General features: G+C 40.6%; 1 pseudogene; it reads left to right on the top strand.

Moving 5' to 3' along the window:
• Positions 1–1,406: 1,406 nt before the first annotated feature.
• LOC146076215 (5S ribosomal RNA) lies at positions 1,407–1,526 on the top strand (annotated as a pseudogene).
• Positions 1,527–6,922: the final 5,396 nt, after the last annotated feature.

Raw genomic sequence — 6,922 nt, 5'->3', positions numbered from 1 at the left:
GTAACAAGTCTTTGGCAGACAAGCAAGTCCTGGAAAAACAAGCCAAAGTCTAAACAACTGGGCAGCTAGACATCCTCCTGCTAAGCCAAACAAACCCACCACCTTTGTGGGCGTCCCTCTGGAGGACCCCAGTGTTGGAGGCTAACTTCTCTACTAAGCACTGGAATGGCTCAGGACTACATCTGATGCCTGGGTGAGAGAAGTTGTGACCCATGGGTACGTTGTGTCCTTCAAGGGATGCCCCCCTTAACAATATTTGCCTACAGCTGGTGGTTGAATCTTGACTCCAGTCCAGGGGGATTGTACCGGTGCCTCTGCATCAGCGAGGACAAGGTTATTAATCAACCCTGTTTTTGGTACCGAAACCAAATGGGTCCTACAGACCCATCCTCAATTTGAAATCCCTAAACAAATTTGTGAAGGTGTCCAAGATCTGCATTGAAACTCTGAGGACCATAGTGTTGGCAATGGAGCCAGAGTATTACATGGTATCTCTTGATATCCAAGACGCCTATCTGCATGTTCCCATTGCTCCGTTACACCAGCAGTTTCTCCACTTTGCCATCCTGACTCAACATAACCAATTCCAGGCCTCCCTTTTGGGTTGGCCATGGCACCCAGGATCTTCACAAAGATGATGGCCTTGTGTGATTCCATACTTGGACAATCTCCTGCTGCGAGCCAGCTCAAGGGAGATACTGCTCAACCACCTTGAAATTACCAAGGACTTTCTTCATAGACATGGGTGGCTGATAAACCGGAAATGTCGGCTCTGGTTCCACTCAAAACAGTTGTTATATCTGGGAGCCCTGCTGGACTCTGATTTTCAGCATCTAATGCTACCTCTGGACAAGTGCCAGCGGCTACAGATCAAGACCCACCAGTTCCTACGACTTCCCAGAGTCACATTCCATCAGGCCCTGCAAATTCTCGGTTTGATGGTGTCGACATTTGACATGGTCGCACGTTGCAAAGGCTGATTCTGACTAGATGGAACAGTCTGTCTCAACACCTCAGGTCTCACTATGACGCTACAATCATCATTGGCTTGGTGGCTCAGCCCTTTTGGATTCTGCGGTGAGTTCTCACCACAGATGCCAGTCTGCGGGTTTGGAGTGCCATAGTAGAATCCTGGTCCTTGCAGGGCAGGTGGACTCTGATAGAATCCAAATAAACAAAAAATGCCATTCGATGTCTTATGACAGATGGTGAATAGCAGAAGAGAGATTTCACGACACCCACATCCTTATCTCAATCTATCCCATCTACGTTTCGCTCTTATTTGTTGCGGTATCCCTTATCTCTCTGCAATACCAATGGCAACAGAGGATTAGGTGTTTGTCAGCAAAAAGCAGAAGCACCTATAAGCCTTCTCACGACCAAAGCACGCTCTCGTCCATTGGTTCATTTACTGCCATACATCACTGGCACGCCTGATTCCCATTCCGAACTCAGAAGCTAAGCAGTGATTGGCCGGGCTAGTACTCATAGGGGAGACCGACGGGGAATACCAGGAGCTGTAATACACCGGATTATAGAAACTACTTGGCCAAGAAGCAAATTATCTTTCTATCACCTCGCTTGTATTCCTCCTACATTCAAAGATTAAGATCACACCACACAGTCCATTTTTATAGGGGTTTTAGTGTCATGTGTCAAGTACACTTCTGTGAGTAACTTGGTCGTTAAAATTGGCCGAATCATTTAATCTACTTTAAAGATATTTCTGTGTATTGTCTCACATAGTGTACTCAATTGAATCATTTTCGCCACCAAGAGTTCATTTGTGACCACTATACTATAGGTATCATGTTCATTATGTATATTATAAATATGTGTTACGCGTACTGATATTTTAGCTTTAGTTTCATAATAAGTTACATTTTAAGACATTCAACTTATTTCATCATACAAGTGTGCCCCAAAAACCTTTCTGTTCTCCCTTCGTCACCTTTGACAAAATATTTTTTCAGTCTAATGTAAATCGTCTCAGATTGCTTAATCACTCCTCATAGCTTAAATTCTCCATTCCCCTAATAAGCTTTGTTGCTCTTTTTGTGGATTTTTTTTCTAATTTAATGATGTCCTTCTTATAGTGTGGGGTCCAGAATTTTACTCCATATTTGAGATGAGGTCTAACCAGTGCTTTGTACAGTGGCATAATTACTTTTGAGTCCCTAGTTTCCATGCCCTTTTTAATACATGCTAGAATTTTGTTGGCCTTTTTTGTTGCTATATTACATTGAGCACTACACCCCAGTTTGTTGTCTATTTGGACTCCTAGATCCTTTTCAAGTACTGAATTACCCAATTCCTCCCAATTTAGGTTATATCTAGCACACTGGTTATGTCTCCCAAGGTGCATAACCTTACATTTAACTACATTGAACCTCATTTTCCATTTTTTTTTGGCCAATCATATAGATTGTTGAGATCATTTTGAAGTGTAGTGACATCTTCTGATGATTTAATAGCTCTGCTCAGTTTTGTGTTGTCTGCAAAGATGGATACATTGCTGAGTAACCCCATCCCTATATCGTTTATAAAAATATTAAATAAAATCGGTCCCAGCACCGAATCCTGAGGCACTCCACTCAGTACTGGTGTCATATTTGCACAGCCAGTTCCCTACCCATCTACAGACATTTTGCCCTAATGCCAGGTCCTCCATTTTCTTTATCAACTTCTTGTGTGGTACTGTATCAAAAGCTTTAGCAAAATCAAGGAAAATCACGTCTACATCGTTTCCGTTATCAAGGTTTTTGCTAACCTCCTCATAGAATCCTAGTAAATAAGTTTGGCATGAACGATTTTTCACAAACCGGTGTTGGTTAGTACTGAGTAAGCTATGAAGGTCTAAATATTCCTGCATACCATCCCTTAAAAATCCTTCAAATATTTTTCCAACTATTGATGTTAGACTCACAGGTCTGTAGTTAGCTGGCTCCTCCCTTTTTTTCCTTTTTTGAATATTGCCACTACCTCGGCTATTCTCCAGTCTTTTGGTACCTTACCTGTTGAAAGTGAACTATCAAAGATGTAATGTAGTGGGGTCGCTAGTTCCTCCCTTAATTCCATTAGTACCCTAGGGTGAATCCCATCTGGCCCTGACTATTTTGTTTGTTTTGATTTTACTGAGCCTTAATATTATTTCCTCGGTCTTGAACTCTATATTGAGATCTGGCTTATTCATCCCATTTGTGGTACGTGTACATTCCACTGTCTGCTCTCCCTTAGTAAACACTGAGCAGTCTGCTCCTTCATGAGAGGGGACATGGCCACCCACACAGCTGCAATAAGATCCCCATAGGTGACTGGGGCTTGGTGCGGAGTCATGCTGGGGTTTATGTGGGGTACCTGGGTAAATGGCTTTTACCTGCATCTCCGCGCCTTCTCCGGCATCGTCCTCTTCTGAGGCATAGTTGTTGTGCTGGGGGGAATTCACAACAACAAAAGAAGTAGTAAACCAACCGGCGCTCCACTTCAAAGCTGCTGCAAATATCTATATGATAGCAACTACAAATGCTATAAAAAACAGAACATGCAAAGAAGATTATATAGATCACTGCGCTGCTTCTCCTCTCACAAGTGAAATGACAATTTCGGTCTGGATTTTCACTGTGGTTCTTTATCTGATGTTACTCCTTTGATATGTATTTTCTCTCCATATATGAAAAAGAAAAACAATGAAAGGTACAGGCTGTCGGGTGATGTTTCTTTTTGACAGAAAATAAAATCCAAAAAAAAAGGGGGGGGAAGGATCCCAAACTCCCCACGGCTGGATTGCTTACACTGCTTACAATATAAAACGTGTATATAATCACATCTGGGTATCTTTTGTTAAAGGACCACCAAATCGTGCTCAGGATGGTAAAGACTCTTACATGTGCTTACATGCGAAACGCTGGGAAAACACACATATTGGTATCTTTTGTAATCCAAAAGTATAGCTCACACTATCTTACGTGGTATGGTGTATGGCAAATCTTGTAAAGGTATCTTTCCATCAGACGGTATAACATATAAATGAAATAAAAGAACTCCTCATGGTGCAAATATGATAAAATAGCATGAGGCTTTAATAACAATATATAAAAACAGAAGGACAAGCCTCGTACCGTAGGAACAGGGATAACAGTCAGAAGATAGATGGAACCCGGGTAACTCCTGCTGCAGACTTCCAACCTGATCCTGGGTAACGTGGGTGGCCTCTTTAGATACACTCCTCCAACATGTTTCGACGCTCCAGGCGTCTTTCTCAAGGTGGAGTGTGTATAGGGTGCAACTTATATTTATACCCCCATTGGTCCAGAAGTTGAAGCTAAACCGGAAGTTACTCTGGGAGGCGTTCGTATTTAATATAATAAAACATGGTATAAGTGAACCTGTGTCTCCATTACTAAATGATACCGTTAGGTATTATTAGCTGGAATGCCGTACTTACGCTTCCCGTGGACCCAAGATCGTGCTGTTATCGGCATAGAAAAATTGGGGCCGGGACCTGCGATCACGTGATGCATGATCACTTCCGGTACAGCGTAACTCAACTAGCGCTGAAGGGAGCTTGTCACGTGTTGTGCATCACGTGATGTAAACATTGACAAGCGTCACAATGCTGGGAGCGCTGTATCAGCGTTAGCGCTGTCATGTAGATCATGTGATGTAAACAAACATCACATGGTACATTGAGAACTAGCGCATCTTTATTGATATTTGAAAATGATAGCAGAGGTAATAAGCTATGTTCAGTTGTAGGTATCTGAATTCAGGGGCACCCGGTTTCCATTAACAAAAATATCATGTATGTATACATAAGATCATACACATTTATTATATACAAAAAAGTCCTACATTTATATATAAAAACAATAAAAACATTGAAAAATAATGATAAAGAAAGCTATCCTAATCACAAAACAGTTCTATATTTGGGTGAATTTATGACAACCATAATTATAGAAGGGCTCTCAAAGAACTGTAGGTGATTTCTTAATGGATATTTAGATGAATTTTAACTATAGAAACCACTTGACCTCGAATTCAGAATTGAGTCCAAATGGTTTTAAAGTATTCAAATCATATAAACAACGCATTTCCCTACGGGCTAGTCTGGCGTCTCTGTTATTATTCCTCCAATCCTCTTTCACTAAGGAGATCCCACAGAAACTCTTTATACCCTTTGTGGATTGGGAATGTTTTTCTTTAAAATGGGCTGAAAATGGATGCGTCATCACTCCATTTGTGATGTATCTTACATGTTCAGCCCATCTTATTTTTAATTGCCTTTTTGTTTTACCCACATATAGAAGATTGCAGGTGCATTCTATGACATGGATGGCATAGCGGGTATTGCATGTAAGAAAATCTTTAATTTTAAACACCCCATTTGTATGTTCAAATTCAGGCATTTTAGATTTAGGGCTATAACATGCTTTACAAATCTTGCAGTCCCCGCATCGGTAAAACCCTTTATTCCTAGGAAGGAATCTATTGCCATCCATGGGTAACGCACTAGTAACTAGTTTATCCTTAAGAGTATCGGCTCGTCTATAGATAAATTTTGGTTTGGTGGGTAATACTTTTCTAAGAGCTTCATCTCGCAATAATATGTTCCAATTTTTGTGAAAAATGGACTCAATGTTTTTGTGTTGTTTATTATACTGCGTACAAAAAGCCATAGAGAAGTTAGTTTCTTTAGGTTTATTTTGTTGTATCCAGGAGATCAATTCTGTCCAAAAGACCTACTTCGGTTGCTGCTTTTTGTATTGCAACTTTGTTATATCCTTTACTCACAATTTTTTTTATCATATTGTCTGCTTGGACATCATAGGTATCCTTCTGGGTACAGTTTCTTCTTAAACGCAGTAATTGTCCTTTAGGAACATTGTTTAACCATTTATTTAAATGGTTGCTATCTCTTTCAATATAGGTATTAGAATCAGTAGGTTTGGAGTAGTTGTACGTAATAAGAATATTATTTTGAACCTCAATCGTAAGATCCAAAAAGTTGACATATTTGGTATTAACATTAAATGTGAATTTAATATTTAATATATTCTCATTAAGGTACTCACAGAAGCTGTCTAGAAACGTCCTGTCGCCTCTCCAGACGAACAGAACGTCGTCTATATAACGCCACCACTGTACCAGGTTCGCGCTCCAGGCATGCTCACTAAAAACCTGTGACTCCTCCCATCTCGCCATAAACAGGTTTGGGTACTTATGTATTATCTGGGCTCCCATGTTAAATGCACCCCATTTTTTCATACCCCTACTATCCAACTACGCATGGAGTTGATTTTATATAGTGTGGCGAGCGCAGCGAGCCACCGTGCCCGAAGCGTGGCGAGCGCAGCGGTCTCATAAGAAAAACGGGAGCCCAGATATTACATAAGTACCCAGGTTTGCATACCCGGGCGCGAACCTGGTACCCATGGCCGTTCCCACACGCTGTATATAATATTGGCCATCAAAATTAAAATAATTGTTATTTAAAGTAAATTCAATTCCGTCTATAAGGAAAGAACATAGTTTTTTTTATCAAGATCTGTTTTTTCCAGAGTCTCTTTTATAGCCTTTAGACCATCTTTGTGTAAAATTATGGCATAAAGAGATGTGACGTCTCCTGTGACTAGAAACATCCCTTCTTCCCATCTTATAGAGTCAATTTTTACTAACACGTCTCTAGTATCCTTTAAGTAAGCTTTCTCTTTACAAACAATGGGTTGAAGGTGATGGTCAATGAAAGCTGACATATTTGCAGTGATGGCATTGGTACCAGCCACTATTGGTCGTCCAGGGGGGTTGGAACTATTTTTATGGACTTTAGGCAGTAGATATAACACAGGAACTGTGTATTCGTCATTAATTAGAAATTCTGCAACTTCCTTATTAAGGGTGCCAGAGTCTACATATCTCTGTA

This window comes from Crinia signifera, chromosome 4, assembly GCF_055691185.1.
Source record: "Crinia signifera chromosome 4, ASM5569118v1, whole genome shotgun sequence".
Classification (NCBI taxonomy): Eukaryota; Metazoa; Chordata; class Amphibia; order Anura; family Myobatrachidae; genus Crinia; species Crinia signifera.
The sequence above is the reverse complement of the archived record's forward strand: the minus strand, read 5'-3'. Positions and strand labels throughout refer to the sequence as shown.